This window comes from Trachypithecus francoisi, unplaced genomic scaffold (genome assembly GCF_009764315.1).
Source record: "Trachypithecus francoisi isolate TF-2019V2 unplaced genomic scaffold, Tfra_2.0 Lachesis_group13, whole genome shotgun sequence".
NCBI lineage: Eukaryota > Metazoa > Chordata > Mammalia > Primates > Cercopithecidae > Trachypithecus > Trachypithecus francoisi.
This window is the reverse complement of record NW_022681458.1, coordinates 111,218,929-111,231,032: the sequence shown is the minus strand read 5'-3', so window position 1 is coordinate 111,231,032 and position 12,104 is coordinate 111,218,929. Positions and strand designations below refer to the sequence as shown.

At 43.1% G+C, this 12,104-nt stretch overlaps 1 protein-coding gene across 3 annotated transcripts in view; it reads right to left on the bottom strand.

Annotated features, from left to right (window-relative positions):
• The window catches only part of LYPD1 (LY6/PLAUR domain containing 1), a 32,078-nt gene that overhangs the window by 2,158 nt on the left and 17,816 nt on the right, over positions 1–12,104 (bottom strand). The gene's annotated exons all lie outside the window — the stretch shown is intronic.

The window sequence follows — 12,104 nt, the reverse complement described above, 5'->3', positions numbered from 1 at the left end:
TTAGGGTGTCTTAATCATTTGATTTCTTAAAGGTGGAAGTTTACTCAATTCAAATAATACTAGCTGAACTTATTTAAGGGCTTTCCTGTCTCCCAGGCACTATTCAGACGGTTGTAGTGTGTCAGCTTCTTCACTACCCCAAGCAACCCTACGAGGGAGGCCCTCATGATCACTACCATTTTACAGAAGCGAAGCCTCAGGGCCAGAGAGATTTAGTAACTTGCCCAAGGTCACAGGAAGTGGAGCAGCTGGGATCTGAAGCCAGCATTCTGGCTCCATGCTGTCAAGACTGTGTTACTGTATAGCAGCAAATTGGATTACCAATTAACCACAAAAATGGTGGGGATATTTTAGGGGGAGGGGGCTTTACTCTGAAGATAGCTCTTGTTGTGTGGGTATGTATGTGTTTCATAAAAAAAAACAAAAAAAACAGTCTTGCTCTGTTGCCCAGGCTGTAATGCAGCGGCACCATCTCGGCTCACTGCAAGCTCCGCCTCCCAGGTTCACACCATTCTCCTGCCTCAGCCTCCCGGGTAGCTGGGACTACAGACACCCACCACCACACCGGCTAATTTGTATTTTTTAGTAGAGACGGGGTTTCACCGCGTTAGCCAGGATGGTCTCAATCTCCTGACCTCATGATCTGCCCACCTCGGCCTCCCAAAGTGCTGGATTACAGGCGTGAGCCACTGCACCCGGCCATATATGTGGCTATTTTATATTAATGAATTACTTTTTTTGGACAGATAATATTTAATACTAAAGCTGACTGAGAATTCAGGTCTTAATCCTGTTTGCTGCCTTGCACAGCGGAAGGATATAGCATCCTACTAGTAACCGGGTCTCCTTACCCACTCATTTCCTGCAGGTGTGGTTTTGGTTTTGGCTCCCTCCTCCTTGAGAACTGCCACTTTGGGTGCTGTAGAAACAGTGAAGAATGAAACTGCCTAGCACTTCCAAGCGGGAGGTAAAGAAGTACTTTAGATTTACCTTAAAACATGCAATTTTATGTTATTTTTCCCCCCTCTAACTGCATGTTTATAGGGACTGCTTTTCTAAGACCATTACAAAATCCTGGAAGGTGGCTGCTCTGGTAAGATGAAGCCGAGGTACAGAGGATGCCTGTGTCTATGTGTGGGAGGCACTGTTTGATTTCTAAGGAATACACTTCAGGGCATTGCCCATTTATAGATTTCCCATAGTCTCTAACATTTGCCATCCATGGCCCTTTTTAGGAAATCATTCTACTCGTTTTATTCCTAAGTATGAAAAACACTAACTGCCATTTATTTGCCACTTCCTCTACAATGAAGTTTTTTTAAGTGAATTTTTAAACTTAAAAAAATATTTACTGGGTATATTTTTCTCTTTAAAAGAAGTCAGTAGTGTGAAAATGGCCCTTGAGTACCCCTGCCAGTTTCAGGCCCTCCACTGTGTTCCCCTGGAGGCAGATGCTGTCATCAGTGTGGCATGCCTTCTTCCAGGCTGGTTTCTGTACATTTACATATATGCCCACGGAGAAATAAAGCCCGTGTGTTTGCATACATTTGTTAACAGTGTCACATCCTATACTATATGTCACATCCTATACATATGTAACAGTGTCACATCCTATACAAATGCTACTCTGCAATTTGCATTTTTATTCAGTGACATGGCTGGGAGCTTATTTTTAAGGCGAACTTTGCAAGGTTAAGGGTCAGTGGTGAGGTAGGTTAGTTGGATACATAGTGTATGTCATTATGAAGAGATGGACTAACAGAGCCATAATCTTGACAGCTGCTGAGACCCTCATATGTCATTAATCAGAAACAATTTATCTTCATAAGTGGCACCATCTCTGCTCACTGAAAGTTCAGCCTCCTGGGTTCATGCCCGAGAGAGGTACAAGCTCTCAAGTTGGTGGTTCATGAACTGAGGGCACCACAATGAGGTTTTCTGAAGGGGAAGGTTGACAGCTCCATAAGAAAAGGGGCATTTATTAGATGCTCCAAGAGGCTGAGGTCAGATAGGTGTGTCCATTGCCAGGATGGCCGCTCCAGGCCAGGCACCCTGAGGAGGTCCAAGGGCCATCAGGCTTCTAGGCATGAGGGCCATGAGGCTCAGGGTAGCTGTGGGCTCCTATGAGCCTCCCTTGCTTAAGGTCTAAGTCTGGAAACTAGCACAAGAGATGCTTTGGGTGAGACTGGATGTGATTAAAGAGGTTTCTAACCAGATGAAAGGAAATGTGGACCTAGGCATCAAGGTAAGTGACAGGCAACTGGCTGGTGTCGGGGTATGGAGGAGCTGACTTTGGAGACATTCAAGAAGAAAAAGTATGCTAGTTCTGAACTGGACAGTGGTAGAGGAAGCAGGTAGGAGTTGTTGCGCTAATAGAAATTGGGAAATTTGAGATTAAAGAGGGCTTTCAGAAAACAAAGGCATTTTACTTATCCTTTGGATGAAAATTCATGTGGTGGAAATAACACGGTGCCTCCTTTGAGAGAGGTGGGATGGGGCTGAGTGGTGAGGCTGGGGCAGAGGGACTGATATTTGGAAAGGCTGATGTTTGCAGTCTGCAAAGAAGTGGAAATAAGCCACCTCTCCCACAGCTTCAGATAAAGAAAAACTGTCCAGGTTCATTGTAGGCACTTCAGCGGGCAGGCTGGCATGGGAACGGAGGTCCAGGGACAAACGGGAATGGTTTTGGGGAAGGCTGAGAGCTGCCCTGTAAGGAACATGTGATTGAACACCACACAGGCTGCTAGGTAGCTTTAAGAAAATGCCCCTGGGGTTTAGACACAATGGCTGCCTGCACTGATGCAACTGGTGAAGAAAGCCACAGGAGAGACTCGGAGGCACCAAGGAAGAGGGGGGTGTAGAATAAAGACTCACACTGGAGGAAGATAAGGAATGCTGCCAGGCGGGGAGGGCCCCGTGAGGACTTAGAACTCCTGAACAGTTCCATCATTCACAGGCTTAGGATCAATTCCAGGTAGATCTAAGATTTAAATGTTGGGGGGAAAGAAACCCATAAAAGTACTAAACGACACTTTGGAACCTTGGGAGTTTTATGTAAGAGTTGTAAAAGCTCTTCTATGACACAACACCCAGAAGCCATTACAGAAAATACTGAAAAATTACACCATACACATATACACACAAACTCTGCCTAATTACACATATACACACAAACTCTGCCGAATAAAATCCCTCTACGTAGGATAAAAGAACAAGTGAAATATTTGAAAAAATAATTGTAATTCCAATCACAAAGCAGAGTTCCTTAATATGTAAAAAAGTCCTAGAAATCTGTAAGGAATAAATAATAAATCAGTAAGGAATAAATAACTCATTAGAAAAATAGAGAAAGCAAATGAACAGACAGTTCACAGAAAAAAACAGCTTTGAAACACATGAAAAGATACCCTCTCATAAGAAGAATGCAAATTAAAACTACACTGACATGTCACTATTTATCACTTGGGCAGAGATTTAAAAGTTTATTATAAACACTGTGTTCACGAGTCTTAGAAAAAGGCCCTTTCCCACATTGTTGGTTAGGAGAGTAAATAGGTATAATTTCCATGAAGACAATGTGGCAATAGCTATCAACATTGCAAATGCATGTACTCTGTGACCTGGCAATTCCACTTTTATGTATGTATCCTACAGACATATTCACACACATACAAAATGTACACAAGGTTATTCATGGGAAAGTATAGTGTCATGGCAAAAGTATAGACCATCACTCTATCCATCACCAGGGAACTGGTAAACTTCCAGTGTCTTATCTGCACAATGCAATTCCACAAAGCCACAGAAGAAGATACTGAGTTTAAAACAAAGCAAAGTATGTCTGGACAGTTCCTTCCTTCCTTTTCTCTCCCCTTCTTCTTCTTTTTTTATTATTTTTTTAAGAGTTTGTTTCTTACTATGCTTCAGATGCAGTTTTAAGAGCTTTCTGAATATTAACTCATTTAATCTTTGTAGTAATTCTAGCAGTAATCCTCATTTTGCAAGTGGGGAAACTGAGGCAAAAATAGGGCATGTAATTTGCTTGGGGGCCATTCAGGTAATATGTAGTGGAGCTGGGATTTAAGCCCAGGAGATCTGGATTTATAATCTATACTTTTTTTTTTTTTTTGAGACGGAGTCTGGCTCTGTCGCTCAGGCTGGAGTGCAGTGGCCGGATCTCAGCTCACTACAAGCTCCGCCTCCCGGGTTCACGCCATTCTCCTGCCTCAGCCTCCTGAGTAGCTGGGACTACAGGTGCCCGCCACCTCGCCCAGCTAGTTTTTTTGGTATTTTTTAGTAGAGATGGGGTTTCACTGCGTTAGCCAGGATGGTCTCGATCTCTTGACTTCGTGATCCGCCCGTCTCGGCCTCCCAAAGTACTGGGATTACAGGCTTGACCCACCGCGCCCGGCCTATAATCTATACTCTTAACCATTATACTACACTGCCTACCATGCTATAACATGCATCCATTGCAGAAAATAAAAAACACACACATTTTGCATGCATATGCATAAAAATTTATGGAAGAATACATAAAGATAATATTGGTTGTCTCTGGTGTGAGATTCTACGTGGCCAGAGGAGAGGGGTGGGAAACAACTTTTGACCCTTACCATTTAAAATCAGAACCATGAGAGTAAAGTATCATTTTTAAAATGATGTAAATAAACACCCCCAATGAACCATCCTCAAAGGGCTTTTTTCTCAGTGTAGTACAAGTTCCTTCCTAGCTGTGTCCACCAGAGGGCTCTAGGGAATGACACTCTGAAGAAAAGAGCCACCAGGCGCTGCCCCAAAGCCCAAGTCCTGTCAGGGTCACAGGGCAGGGGTACTTGTGCCTGTGGTTCTCTCTGTTTTTCCTTTAACCCAGACCCCATGAGATCAGGTCTGAGCCTGAGGGAGGAGGAGCTGTGAGTAAAACAAGGGCCTTGTCATGGACTGCTGGTGGGAGCAGAGACTGGCATAAGGGCAGTCAGAAGGATCCATAATTCAAAATGTACAAATCCAACAGTACCATTCCTCGCCATGTACCTTCAAACCAAAACACACTTTCACATCCTTAATAGGAAAAAGGTACATTTATACTATACATGGTAAGCAGCAGTTAAAGAAAAGTACAGAGCTCTATTCTGATCAATGACAGCTCCAGAATGATAGTTAAAAGAAACCACAAAGCAATACAATACGTGCTCCAGTGCTGTGTCTGCAGGGGGATGTCTGTGCACACACCTAAGTGTGTGAGTTGCCATCTCTAAGTCATACCACGGCAGGAGGTCCAGAGGCAATGCACCAAACAGTGTGGTCCCTTTAGGGCTGGGCGGTAGTCAGGAACCACATTTAATTGTTTGACAGGGGTCCACAACACCATGACACATCTCTGAAACATGAGATGGGTTTGGCAAAGAACACCACGGTTCAGCACAACTGCAGCAGCAACATGGGCAGTAAGGGATGGCTGGGTTCTAGCTGGACATGGGCCCAGTTTCCCTGAACCCTCATGGCTGGCCTCAGAAACCACCACTGCCGGGTTAGGGTAGAAGAAGGTCATGACCAAGAACAGGGGAGGGACACCATTTGGAGACTTCCCCAAAGAGCTGAGAGATGCTTCCTGCCTTTCTTCCCTGCATGATTTTTCTCTTAATCACTTCTAATACACTACATATTTTACTAATGTGTCTTTATTAATAGAATGTAAGCTCCAGCAATCAGAACAGTGCCTGGCACATAACGACACAAGTATTTACCAAAGGAATCAATGAGTAAATGAAGGGAGGAAAAGGAGAAGACGACAGAAGGAAAGCGGGTTATTTGAAGGAGATCCGGAGGTGCTTTTCTGACTGGTTTTGAGTAGGACTTTATCCCTAGGCTGGTGTCGCCTGGGTAACAGAGGTTACATAAAGCTACAATTCACCTCCAGGCCTTGGTTGACAAAGGTGGAACTGTGAGAGGCTCTGATCTTAGTTAACACAGATGCAGACCCAGAGCTAGAAGGCTCCACTGGTGGATGAAAGGCTGTCCATCAAACGTGGCTTGGATAATCCCAGCTTGGACCAGCTCCCAGCCGCTCCTCCCTGCAGGGGCAGAGATGTGTCCTGCCAAGGCCAAGTCATTTCTCACGGCTCTAATCCACAGACCAGGAGTGTGCCCGTGGAACACACCACCCACTATCACCAAATTAATCAAGCCACCCAGCGTTTAAAACTTTAATCCTCTTTAAGTCTTTAGAGAGGTGATGGCCTCCTGGGGGCTCTTGGATTGAGATGGGTGGCTATGCGTGCTTGCTTTAAAAACACCACAAATTGTTCTCCCTGAGGAAGTCATTCGTATTAATCTGCCTTATTTATTTGGATGTGAATGATGGGCATGCCAAGGAATGAAGGAAAGGATAAATAAAATACTGAGGTTCCTTCCCAGGCAGTTCATTCCACTGTAGCCATTGTACCTATTCCCTGGGACCCAAGAAATCAGACTATAAAGGAATTCACACTCTCAGGAGTTCTGTTGAAAAGGTAGATATGGAAATAAGGAAAAACAGACTGGATCCTCTGTACCGTATGCATTGGAATTAAATATAAATTTGGATTGAAATGTATCCAACTTGATGCCACAAAAATACTCTGCGCCATTGTGTGTTCTCCCTGTTTTACAGACATTAGAAATGATCCTTCCATGTTAAATGGACTAATAGGAGTAAAGCCCCGGGGAGGGGTTCTTTTGTTATGTATTATTTGATAACATGTATGTGAGTTATGAAGCACAGTCATAAAAGGAACACTTGTAAATCCTCCATCAGTCTAAGAACTGGAATTTCATCAACTGTTGTAATTGTTTTACAACAATCTCACAGTTTTGTAATCTTACCTTTCCCAAGAGTTAACTGCAATGATAATTTCATAATTTTTTTTATAGAAGGTGATTGTAGACTCAGATTTAAGACTTTAAGATTTGTTTTCACATGTCATGCTCCTTCTAATTATTTTGCTGAAAATGACTTTCCATGTCGTAAATGATACCATATTTTGACTGGATTGGCTTTTAGGAGCCTTGTCCACACACAAGATGGTACCTTAACTATTACTAGAGAAGTTTCATGAAGGAAATTCTTAGTTCAGATTGTTGTCAAAACTCTGCTATTTTCCCATTGTCTAAACTCTGCTGTTAGTAATTCCCCAAATATCAGTCACTAGAAAGTCTTTGTATCCCTAACACTTAGAATAATGCTTGGAACTTGGTAAATGCTCAGCAAATGTCCATTATATTTAATAATTTAATAAATGTCATAGAAAAACTTCAGATGATTGTTTCCATACCATTTAAGATCAATTTGACAATGTGAAGTGAAGTATGTGTGTGTGTATATATATAAAACACATAAACACACATATATATACACATATACACACACATATTTTTAAAGCTATGAATTATATGAAGCCTCTAGCAAGTGAATCAGATCCATGATGTGGGTTGTTGGTTGATGGAGCATTTTCTGACTCATGCCTTTCATTCCATTCATACAAGTAGTTGTGATTGAATTCACATACACCCTGTCACTTAATTCAGAGGGGATGGTAATGTCAATAAAGACTGATTTGCTGACATTTAAAATTACTGACTCTGCTTTTCCCCACAGCTTTAAACACTCTGTCCTTGTTCCTCTTGGACTACATTTGGGCCACTTCTTAGCAGATGCATTCGTTTTGCATTCAGGTGGAAGAAGACCAGAGGCAAGCCAGGAGGTGAGGCAGAAGGAGGGAGGAAGAAAGAAGTTTTAGAAGTTGATGTGGATTCTGAATGGCTCCTGTCTTCTTCCTTGCAGCAAGCTCTTCATCAGGCATCTGGCTTGCTTTAGAGGGCTGAATTATTGATTACACGGGGGAAAGAAGAAAGATGGTGTTTTCTCTTTGTTTGAATCCACAGTCTTTTCTGCTTGTTCCTAACACAGCTGGGTCACCACAGCTTGAGTGGGCCGAACAAAAAACACCTGCAACAACCTTGCTAGAGGTAAGTCTGGCGCAGCAGTGGTCTCAGCTTTGGAATTCCACATTACTGAGAGTTAGAACGTGGTTCCCGGGCCAGCATCCTGACCCAGAAGCCTGAAGGTTGACCCGTCTGGTGGCAGACAGGTACAAAAACTCTTTAGTGTACTGAATCACTGATGCGGTGCCATCCTTTTGGAAACAAGGCTTCTTCATCAAAGTTCTTTGCCACGTACTTCACTAAAGGCAGTCCCTTGGTGAAGGTGCACCCAGGCCCCAGGTAGGCGCAGTGTTAGAACCCCACCAGGGAAGAAAGCTCAAGGGGTGCATTCCAGGCATTCATTCCTTGCAGAAGAATTACCTGGGCATTCCTTAAATATACAGATTCCTGGAAGCACCTATAGGTGGATCTAACACTGGTCGCCTAAACTTCCAACTTATCGCACTGGGGAGGGAGAGAGCACATCCAGGTTGTAACTGCAAGTTTTAATTTATCCAAGGAGAAGTATTTTTTCTAACAGCAAAGATTTCATTATACATTACAACCTGGCTCCCATTCTGTGGTTGGGACTTGGGGAAGCCTCCGAACACCCTCTGAGGATCCACTGCTAAGAAGAGGGAGAGATGAGTCCATTTCCTCTTCATTGCTTCCCAGGCTCTGTCGTCTTCACACTCATTTCCTTTCTAACCCCATTGTCAAAACTGACCTGTTCTATCAGCCGCCTTAGAGGACAGGCTTCCCCTATGTACCTGCCATCCAAGGACTCAACTGTCAAGGGCATATCTGTTTGTTGTACACGATTGAGCTCATGGGTGGGGTGACCCGGTGAGAAGTCCAGGACACTCCTGCAGGTGACATTGCTAGTTGGACTACTGCACACTAAGACGGTTTCCTCCCTTTGGCCCTTTAATATCCCACTGGGGTGGCTTTTCATGTTCAAAACCTACAGTGTATACAGTACATTTCTATTCCAAGGATGGGCACACTTTTTCTGTGAAGGGCTAGACAGCAAAGATTTTGGTCTTTGCAGGCCAAAGGCTCTGTCAGAATCCAATATCTGGAGTTTGTGACTGTATCATAGAAGCAGCCATGGACAGTACCTAAACAAATGGGTGTGGCTGTTGCACTAAAACTTTATTTACAGAAATACATTTCATTAGTCTGCATAGGCTGGCATACCAAAATACCACAGACTGTGTGGCTTAAACAACAGAAATGAATTTTTTCATGGTTCGGGAGACTGCAAGTTAAAAATCGAGGTTCCAGGAAATTTGGTTTCTGGTGAAGGCTCTCTTCCTAGCTTGTGGGTGACCCCTTCTCTCGGTGTCCTCACATGGCCTTTCCTCTGTGTGTGTACAGAGAGCAAGCTCCTCGCCTCTCTCCAGGTGAATCTCCCTATTTTATAAAGACCCTGTTCCCATCAGGCCAGGGCCTTGTTCTCATGACCTCATCTAACCTTAATGATCTCCCAAGGCCCCATCTCAAAATACCATTGCATTGGGGATTAGGACTGCAATCCATGAATTGTGGACACAACTCAATCACAGCACAGACAGTGGGCCACATCTGGCCCAGGGCTGTAGCTTGCTGACCTCTCTTCTATCAAAATCTGATCACCTTCACATTATGAAATCAATCCTTTCCACCCAATCTTTCCTCTGCAGTTACACGAGAAAAGCCACCACAGTTCAGAACATTTGCTTTTGGAAGAATACCAAAAAGGGTCTCTAAGTTCCACGTGTATCAAGGCTACTCTATCAAAGGCCTTTGCTAGTTTTATAGGATTTGTAGACTCTTATCTCCATAGTTTAAAATGTATTAAAATGGAACTGTCTCAGCTGGGCATGGTGGCTCACGCTTATAATCCCTGCACTTGGGAGGCCGAGGTGGGCAGATCATGAGGTCAGGAATTTGAGACCAGCCTGGCCAACATGATGAAACCCTGTCTCTACTGAAAATACGAAAATCAGCTGGGTGTGGTGGTGGCCCCCTATGTTCCCAGCTACTCAGGAGGCTGAGGCAGGAGAATAGCTTGAACCTGGGAGACAGAGGTTGTAGGTGAGCCATAATCATGCCAATGCATTCCAGCCTGGGCAACAGAGCAAGACTGCCTCAAAACAAAACAAAAACTGTCTCTACAGAAAGCCTGCCGTTCATAGCAGACCCAACCCTGCAGTTGGCTTGGAATCCACAGTAATGGAGAGAGGGGCTACATTCTAGCAGGGGACACAGCTCAGTTTGAGGGAAAAACAGGAAAAGAGAGGCGAAGCTGGAGCCACTACCTGAGGGCTGTTTCCAGTGCGGGCAGGATACAGGCCCGCTGAGTAAAACTAGCATTTAGGTGTTTTAGGTGCTGTTCTCTTTAAAGCCAAAACCCTGTAGGGAAACCTGCACAGGACCCCCTCTCCACACCGCATTGAGGTTCTGTGTCAGCATGGCTGCCTTTAGGAGTGCCTCCAACATAAACCAGAGCCACCTGTTTTTTGTAAACGGGGACTCTAAAATGAAAGCTGCAGCAGGTCTTATTTCCTGTGATGTCCTCATTTTAACCATGGTAGGTCTAGAGTGTTGCTTGGGCTCCATCGTTCTCTTATTTTCTGCTTTTAAGAAGCAGAGGAGCCTTTTGGTGCAGAGGATCAATGCTGATGTGGTAACTTTTTCCCTCTCTGGGCTTAATCGTAATTTTCTAGCTGTAGTTTCAGAAATGTTATGGGTTTATACATCTTCTTAAAAACATAATACTTGACAATGAGAAGAAAAAATTATCACTGATTTTGTTGCTTTTAGAAATACCATTTTCAAATAAATGTTCATTGCCAAAGAGATAATCTAGGAATTGAAATGGCCGTGTCACTTACTAAGTTCTTCCTCTGATACATTATTTCTTGACCTGTTGAAACAACCACTTTAGGCTCAAAAATTCCATTCATAGTTGGCAAATCCATGTATTTGGTCATAAAGTAAGCAATGGAAGTTTCAATAATGAACTGAAATTGTTAATAGCTTTACCATGAAGATGACCTGAGGAGAATGACTGACAATGTTGGAATGTAAAGAAATGTGCTTAAAGATGAGGGTCTTCTACTAACTTCTTTCACCAAGCTCTGCTTCCAGAAGCCATGATCCTCTCCTTTAATGGTCTTATCATTAAGTAGATCCTCATCTACTTAATGGGATGGAGGAAACTAAAGAAGCTCATGTCCATATTTCATTCTAATTCTGAAATAATTCCTTACCCTGCAGAAAGAACATGAACCCTGGAGTCTAACAGACCTAGACTGGAATTCTCCCTGAGCCACTTTATTGGATAATACACTTCACTTCTGTAAGCCTCAGTTTGCCTTTTTGGACCAATGACCCAGTGGATAAAGCTGGAGCTTTTGGTTGGACTTTCCAACTTCCCAGTGGACAGAGCTGGAGCATTTTGAGCAAGAAAACAAATAATGATAGTATTGGATTATAACCCCCTCCAATAAGGTAAATACCCATGAGTTCATGCTGACATACATAAATAAGTAAATATGTGCAGAAGACACAGATTTTTCTTACAGAAGGATTCCAGTTAATAAATGCAGAAGGAATGAGGGAAATAGAAATTAAGATTAGAACACCAGGGTAATAACTGATATGGGAGAGATTCACCAACAGACACTGAAATTATTGACCAAAGTTGGAGGAGAAACAGTATATTTAAATAGTTTCAAAGTATTTTCCTCAAGTTATTTATTAATTACAAAGGAAAACATAGTAAACAGTAGAAAAACCCAGCAGATACTATCTGAATCAAAAGTGATCAAAGTTAACATCACCAGTAGTAAGACATTGACAACATGCACCCCTTGCTACAGTGCACTGGGAAGGGTGCATCCCTTCTGAGGATTCTTGTCAAAAACGCAAAACCTCTATTCGATCATGAGAAAACAGCAATCCCAAACTGAGGGACAGTGTACAAAAATCCGGACCAGTCCTCTTCAAAAGTGTCAAGATCACAAAAGACATGGAAAGAACGATGCACTGTCAGAGGTTAGAGGAGAAGGAGACATGACAATGAAATGCAATGTGGGATCCCAGATAGGATCTTGGAACAAAAAAAGGCAAAACTGTGGGAATCTCAAAACAAA